Here is an 8415-nt window from a genome sequence, read left to right as displayed (position 1 = left end):
AACAGAAACTGTTTTGGCAGCATCCTTCCTCTCTCCCTCCACCTCTTCCACTCTCATCCACCTTTCTTTCCCTTCTCTCTCTCTCTCTCTCTTTCTCTCTGCCTTTCTTTCTTTTGTTTTTTTTCCCCTCTTGGCCTCCTGTTTGTCTTTTCATAACCTCTCTTTCTCTTTCCCTGGAGGCATTAATGGTGCAAATACAGGATGGAAAACAATTAAAATAATACTCGCTTTGCTTCCTGTACTTGTCTCCACCACTCTCTCTTTCTTACTTCTCCGTTCCTCTCTTTCCCCGTGGCGAAATTGGCCGAAAAGTAGCAGGAAAATATTTACAAAAAAAAACCACATTTCCCACTTGTCCTGAGTGCTTCTTATCTCCCATCACAGTCTCTCCTTTCTTTGTTTACTTCATCTCCTTTTTTTTTTTCTTTTTGTTTGTTCTCTTTTCCTCTCCTTTCTATACTTCCCTGCCTCTTACGTCCCCTCCACCCCCCCACCATCATTTTCTCAGTGTTCTCTAATTATTTGAGTCTGTCGCCACTTCAAAGTGCCCCGTTAGCTGATTGAAGCTCGTTAAGGCTAGAAAACGAGCAGGGGGATTTCATAATGGCTGCTGACGTTCGTTAGCAGAAGATCTTGAAGATGGTGTGTGAGTCTGTGTGTGTGTGTGTGTGTGTGTGTTGGGGGTGGGGGGGGTTACTTGTGTGTTTAGTGCATGAACTCTTCGCGATGTCTTTGTGTAATGCATGTCTGTCGCTGTCTGTCTTGGCATGTGTGTGTGCCCTTGAAATATGAAACAGTTTTGAGTAAAAGGTCGAAGACTCCCCGTGGATCAGAGATGTGGAAATTCCTACAAAAGTATCAAATGCTCCAGTGTTCAGACATAACAAGTCCCAGTCCAATCATTTCAGAACACGAGGGCAAGCGGAGGATAATTTCACACTACTTATCACAAGTCAGAGAATACGGTTTTAGTTTGAGACGCGACCCTGCAGTGACAACATTTAAAGGGCTATTCCTGTCAAAACACATCTGCACTGTGTTTGTTTATTCATGGTGATGTTTAGGCACTTAAATCACTTAACTTAAATACTGAAAAAGTCAATGCTGACTTGAAGCACGAGACACAAATAAATATGTGTTTATGTATTGTAAATAAAGTCCTGCGGTTTGTTGGTCCACCATCCAGCCTGACCACCTCCCTGCTACTGATTGTTAGCTTTACTGCAGCCAGCCAGCAATTAAGTTTCCCTTCTGAACGTACTCGCAAAACCATTTAGTAGTATAGACGCTTAATTTTTAGAAGTGAATGATTTTAGACATTTTGCTGGCATCAGCTCATATCAGACAATTACATGAACTCAATGTCATATCCTTCTTAATGTGTCATTTGGTGGAAAACAAGTCATCCTTCAGTCTTTTCCAATAGCCAGTTAGCACCGCTTAGCTTATTAGTAAGAACAGCCAGTCGTGCCCTTAGCCTGCAGCGTGGCTCATTATATTTGCACCTCCGTGTTGTAAAGTGTTAGCACATGTCATAGTGATGAAAGATTCAATAGTGGCACCCTGGAGTGAGATAATCACACTTGTTTCTTGCCATCAATAAATCCTGGGACTACTGGAGCTTTCAATTAACATACTATCACTTTTTTAAAAACAATCTTAAAACAAATAAGTCTGCACCAGAAGCAAGAGAAAATAGCTTTTTTGTACTTGCTTTACAAAAAAAAATATGATTTAAAATGTAAATATATGGAGTTGAATTCAACTAGAAGACTGCAGTGAACAGACCTGCCTCTTCTGTGATAGTATATTCTTCCTCAGCTCACGTTCTGACTGAGACATTCATCACCATAGGACATAAGAGAGAATTTATGTTAGCTGACCGGAGAAGAGTGATCATTAAAACACAGACCACTCATGATCACAGCTGCTAGATGCATGTCTGATTAGCTAGTGGTCAATTTGTGACTCTAAACTCAGCACATGAAGCCATGGTAGGTGATACGTAGGACAAACAGGATTTTACAACACAGTGCTAGACTGAGAAACATGTTAAAATAACTTTTCTTTCATATCTATAAGACCTAATAGCTGACTTGAGCTAAACATTTTGAACACTAATATGCATTTATATTAAGTTGTGGTGATCATCAACACATGCTTAAACAATATTATGAGATGTCCATACATGTTGATTTTAATAAATAAGTTATTCTAACATCTATAAAAGCTGTGAAATCCAGCCTAGTCCATCATCTATTCATGTATAATTACCAACTTTGATGTTTGAGAGCATCATATATGACACATTCTTTAATCACTAGACATCAGCAGAGAGATGTCTGAGGAAAGCTGCTGTCCCAGAACATGACAAAATAAACTCACTTCTGCCTCTGTTATGAGTCTGCATGGAGACGTGTTCAAACAATACCAGCTGGCACAGCTAATAAACAATAAAGGATGTTTTTTTGGTCACTCGTCACAGTGGAATTCCTCAGTATGACTCACTGTGAGAAAAGCAGTTTGTGCAAGTCCACAGAGTTAAAACACTTCTTTTATTCATCAAATAAAACACTAGTGTTTCATGCTGCAAACAACAGTAATTTAATGCAGGGAGAGCCAAAACGCTGCTGCCTTTGTAATCATAGATTAGATGATAGGGATGTTCCTAGAATCTAAATATTATTCAGCAAAGCACTGAATAATATATGTGATGTTTCCACAGTTGTTTAGAGTCAGTGGTTTGGGGAAGTCTATGAAAAACATATGAAAACATAACTCTATAGTCCAAAATCACTGTCTGTTTTTCCCTTAAAGACCAAGCTGATCTTTTTGCAGCACACATATACATTACATTTTTTTTATCCACCAAAGTATAGTGCTGTAGAGTGTTGCTTCTTCCAGACAGCTGCTGATTTCCAGTCGTGCTTAAGTAAGCAATGTACAGAGAGTACATTGCAGCTTTGTTGGTCTGTAAGCTGATTTATCAACATGAATTTAACTTTTTACCTATATATGTAATATATAATATATATTTTATCAATGTGATTTTGGGTAATTGTCTTGTGGTAATTAGCCCACATCATGGCAACATAGACTGTCCAATTTGCATTCTGTTTTTTCTGCTATATCACATCATTATAAAAAGAGTAAATCACAAATACCAACACAGTCCATGTTTCTATTATAAGAGTAACATGAGCAGCTATTGTGAAACTGGTCAGTCAATTGCTAATATTCAGGTGCATGGTGATCAGAAGCAGCAATTAATAATAGTAAGATTCACACCTTAAAGACAGAATAACACCCATCATCAGTTTGAGTGAAGACACACATACACACACATAAAAACACTATTTCCCATCTCGGACACAAACAGAACACGCTGCTATATTGCGACTGGAATCAATGGCGGTGAGTCAGCAAGGAAGGAGCATGATTGTAATTGCCAGAGTGAACCAATAACATGGTGGCTTTTTAGTGTGATTGAGCGACAGTGATGTGCTGACTGGTCAGTCTGACACACTGCAGAAATCAATTAAAAGCCTTTCTGTATCAACTTCACTCAACACCTTTATTGTTCCGGAAGTCACGCAGCTACATGATGCCTATTGTCTGACTCGTCCTCTGTATTAACATCTCTGTTATTACCATCTGAGTCTCCTGGTCTTAAAGTCTAGTTTGTGAAGTTCACTTATGAGTCAGGTTGTGAGTCACTGATCTCTCTAAGTCGCGTGGGGTGATTCAGCCGATATAAGCTGTGTACGTTTGCTTATGTGACGTTTAAAACCCTCGGGGCCCCCATTTAAATGCTAAGGCCAACTTGGAAAGTGTGGGCAGAGAGAGAGAGTCTGTGAGTAATGTTCCCTGCATCCCTTAATACCGTCAAGGTGACTTTGAACAAGCCACTGAACCCCCAACTGCTCTGCTGAAGCTGCTCAGTGGTCAACCTATGCTGCTTGGGAACATATGCGACTGATAGAAAGCATATCTTAGTGTAGCCACAGAGAGTTGTAGCTCTTTGAAATGTTGTTTTGGGAAGGTAAACTCGGAAAACCTGCCTCACTGCACTGCCCGCAAAATTAAGTTTAAAACTTCATATTAGCATTCTGCTGAAACTTTGCAAACTGTGGTTCTCAGTCATAGAGATGGAGTAAACCCACCATGGCTCAAATGTGAAAATCCAAGTTTGTACATAGTGAGTACAGTTAAACATTTTATATCTAACACTAAAACTGCACTAATTACTCTATTAATGTACTATTCTACTAATAAAAAACTAAAATAAAATAGCTGTGAAATATGTCAATAGTAGTGATGGATTTACAGAGTATTATCAACCCTGCTGCTAAACCTGAAGCATTTTCAGCAACTTTCAGCTCTTTGTTTCAGTTTCTCAGCCCACAACTTTACTGTTCTGATTCACTGTCACTGCTCTCATCAGTGTTATTTCCAGGCAAAAAAAGCTCTGATAAATACACTTCCTGCTCAATATCAAACAGCAGACAGTCAAAGTGAGCTGCTAGCTGGTGGACAAAGTGAAGCATTTAGCAGCAAAAGAGACAGATGTTTCACTCAGAGGTTGGTGAAGACCAAAACAGAGCTAAAAGCAGGGTGAATATGGGAACTGCGTTTGTCAGATGGACAGAAACTTGACTAAATGATTGCTAATATTTCTATGTATCTGCTGTTTGTGTAACTGTTTACTAAAATTTGCTAAAAGTGGCCAAAAAGAAAATCAATTATAGAAGGTTTGAGCTTAAGACGTGTTTCCGATTAGCATCGTAACATAAGATACTCTTTGAAATTATTTTAGAAAGTGCAGACCGCTGGGTTTTTTGTTTAAGATATTTCAATTTAAGATATTTTCAGTTTTTTTAATTTGTCTTAATTATGCCTTTAAAATAAAGTAAAACATTTCAAAAAATGTTAAATAGACAAAGTTACCTTACAATGACAATTTTAAGAAGCTCATGTTGATTTACTCAAGTTGTTTTAGTGCTGCTTTGAAAAACGCATGTGAGAATTTAAAAAAAGCATTCATAGAAATGCTTTTGGAAAACACTCTTGACTTCTAGGATTAATTATCTCTCAAGTGTTCAGTCACAGCTTACTAAAACATTTTCTACACATGCAAGTCAAGCTGGTGTGCCTTACAGCGCTGGCAAAACTGGAAATGTGAGGTTAATCTGACCCTTCTGTCCTTCTTCTGTAAAATTTGTTGTGAGTCAGTCCGTCAGTCACTTGTCTGTGTATTGAGCCTGGGCACTCACCCTGAGTGATAAATCAGCTGCGAGCATGTAGTCATCTTCCTCTTTAAAAGCCACACAGCTAAACTATTTAACTCATATGAATCTGCCCTTCCTCTGCTGTTAGTCTACTGCAGGAGGAATGGTTAACATCTGCATCTCACATTAGAGTTATCTGATTGTTATTTGTCAAACATAGCAGGAACTCCCCCCCCCCCCAAAAAAAAAGTGCCTGTCACACTTTGCATATGAGCTTTCTGCAGCATACTTGCATACATGTCATCGTTCATCTCAGCCCACTTATTCCGGTCCGTTAAATGCCAGACGCGCTGACCCTGAGTCCTCCAGTGGGTGAGTGTTTTGACTTGATAAATGAAGGCGCCCCAAACTCCCTGCAGAGCTGTTTAACCTTTGTTTTTTTTTTTAGGTTTGTATAATTATGCAATGAACAAAAAACACAGCCGGGGAGGTGGTAATTATGTCTATTTTTGCTCTGACTTAACTCGTTTTACCATCACCTTGCTATTTTATGCTAAAAAGGTGGAAAAAGGTGTAGAAAAATATTGTCATTGCTGCCTTTTGAATTGCATTTGTAATTAAGTTTTAGCTTCCTCAGTTTTTTTTTCCCCCTCTTGTGCCTTGTTACTGTTTCCCATGCTAATTATTCTGTGTTATAGCCTTCTGCCTTTTCTTGCTATTTTTAGCGATGGTGTGTGTGTTGTCTATAATTCTCGTTCCCTTCGCTATTTTTACTTCAACTAATTTCCCCTTTACAAACACAACCCTCCTTATCGCCTCCGCCTCACCTGTGCGAAAAAAAAGAAGAAATTAGCAAAGCAAAATAGCGTTCTGTACTATTTTTACCTGTACTAATCTCCTCCTTTCTCCTATTTTTACTTTCTGTTGTCGTTTTTTTTTTTTTTGCCACCTATACAAACCCACTTCCTCCCCTCTCTTCTCTATACACCTGTGCGTAGGAGGAAATTAGTCAAAACAAAATATTGTTAAAGCGCCAAATCTACCTCCAATTAGCGAGAGCTTGTGTTCCGCCTTTGATGTTTTTATGTAAAGGTAAAAGAGGACGTTTTAATTAAAAGACAGGGAGAAAAAAAAGAGGATGATTCGAGACAAATGGCGGCTCATTAAACATCTGAGAGAGATGATAGGTGGGCTTTTTTTTAAAAGAGATGAAATCTCAATGAACGCTGACTGAACCGGCACACTATGACAACTTTAAAAGCTTTATGCTTTTGTTTTTATTTTCAAAGTTCTTTTCTCCACTTTTCTCTTTTTAATCGTGTTCATTTTATATATCTTTTCATCATCTCTGTATCATGATTATAAACCCTATGAGCCTGACTGATTATCTTAATACAGCTAATGTGTGTGAGCAGAGTCCAGGACCAGGCAGACCCATGTTGTCCACTAGGGATGTAAATAAATATGAATACATTAATTGGATATGAACAGGTAACAGATCTGAACAGAGAAAAAGCATCCTATTTTTGCACTTCATCCTCTGTCACAGGAATGACACAGTTGTCCACTAAAATCTTGTTTCTTCTGAGAGTCATTATTCAGTCAGATCCAAACACACTCTGCCAGCTCACTCTTTACAGTGGTGGCGTCATGTAAAAAAGACGCTCCTCAAAACTCCAGATTAAAGAGCATAATCATCAGATTCTGTCATTTTCTTCAATATCAAAAGTAATCCAGCTGTTTGTTGTCTGAACAGTTCAAACATGATGACTTTTCATGATGCAGATTTGCCAAAATGTAAACAAATAGGCTACAAGCTGTAAACAAAGAGATATAGATCGTATAACATGAAATATTTTGACATTTTGGAGTGGTTGATCCTCAGTGGCTTCAACCTTTAGGGGTGTTTTTCTTTTGGTTTATTAGATAGCGAACAGTGACACAAACATGACAGTGAGAAAATGAGAAAGATGGGAAATGACTTTCAGCAAAGGTCCGAGGTTAGATTCAAACTGCAGACACTGCGGTTCATAGTCAGCATCTTAACCCCTCAACATCCTGCAGCTGTTATTTTTATCTCATGGTCTGACATTTGAGGCTGCCACCTTGAGAACTTCACAGTAGATCAGCTGAAGTTAAGGACCGTCTCTTTTTTTATTATTATAGACACTTCAGACTAATTATATTTTCATCTAGACTTCCTCCTGTTGTATATGCAGAAGCTCCTTTCATTACAGTTATGCAATGTGGCCCAATGAGCTGTTATGGCCTGTTTTTTTCTAATGGATTCTCTCTCTCTTTTTTTTAATAATAGACACTTCATACCCACTTTACATTCAGTTTTTGGGAAAGAAAATCACCATGGTGAAAGCACTATGATACTATTACTACTAAAACACTATGGTGAACATGTGCATGTATTAAAACATATTCCAGTCTGTATCCTTGCTGCTACTTCCCTCTTCCACCATCCATATATTTTTGTGCAATAAATAGACCCCAGATTCTTGTGCTGTAAAAACCTGTCCCACGTTGGTTTGTTCATGATCATTTTATTAAATACAAATTTGCTCAAGAATATCCACCAAGAATTAATCCAACTGAAATACAAACACAGTAGTAAAACTATATTTTATCACAGAGCCTCTGCAAGATAATGCAAGCCTGAGCATGTTTAGTATCCCTTAACATTTCAGTGTTGTGGTTGGTTGTTGTGGGATTGGGATTTGGTGCATCTTTCCAATCAAATTTTCAGAAATTTTCAAAGTAAGCGATATACAGATGATCTTGGGCATTTGTGGCCCCTGAGGGTCTGAGCTCCAGGGCAGTTTCCTTGCTTTGCTGGTTGGTAATCCATGGGTGGAGGACTCCCAGGGGTCACTAGAGGAACACCATGGGGTTGCCGGTCACTGAAAAATAGCTTAACTCACAGTAATTTCATTCATTGCAAATAATCCAAATGAGAGAACTTATGATATTTTAATAGTAATAACATTCACTCTGATTGCTGCTGTCTCTCTGTGGGCCGTGCAAACAGTTATGATCTTAAGTAATGAACCAAAACAGCAAAATCCCACACGGATCCCTATTACCAAGTCTTAAGTCAACATTTACTACCCTGCTAGGTTGGCATAAAATTGATGTCTTTAATTTAAAAACCACATAAATGTATGAAAATAAAATAAGT

Source organism: Thunnus thynnus, chromosome 9, assembly GCF_963924715.1.
Source record: "Thunnus thynnus chromosome 9, fThuThy2.1, whole genome shotgun sequence".
In the NCBI taxonomy this organism is placed as follows: Eukaryota; Metazoa; Chordata; class Actinopteri; order Scombriformes; family Scombridae; genus Thunnus; species Thunnus thynnus.
The sequence above is the reverse complement of the archived record's forward strand: the minus strand, read 5'-3'. Positions refer to the sequence as shown.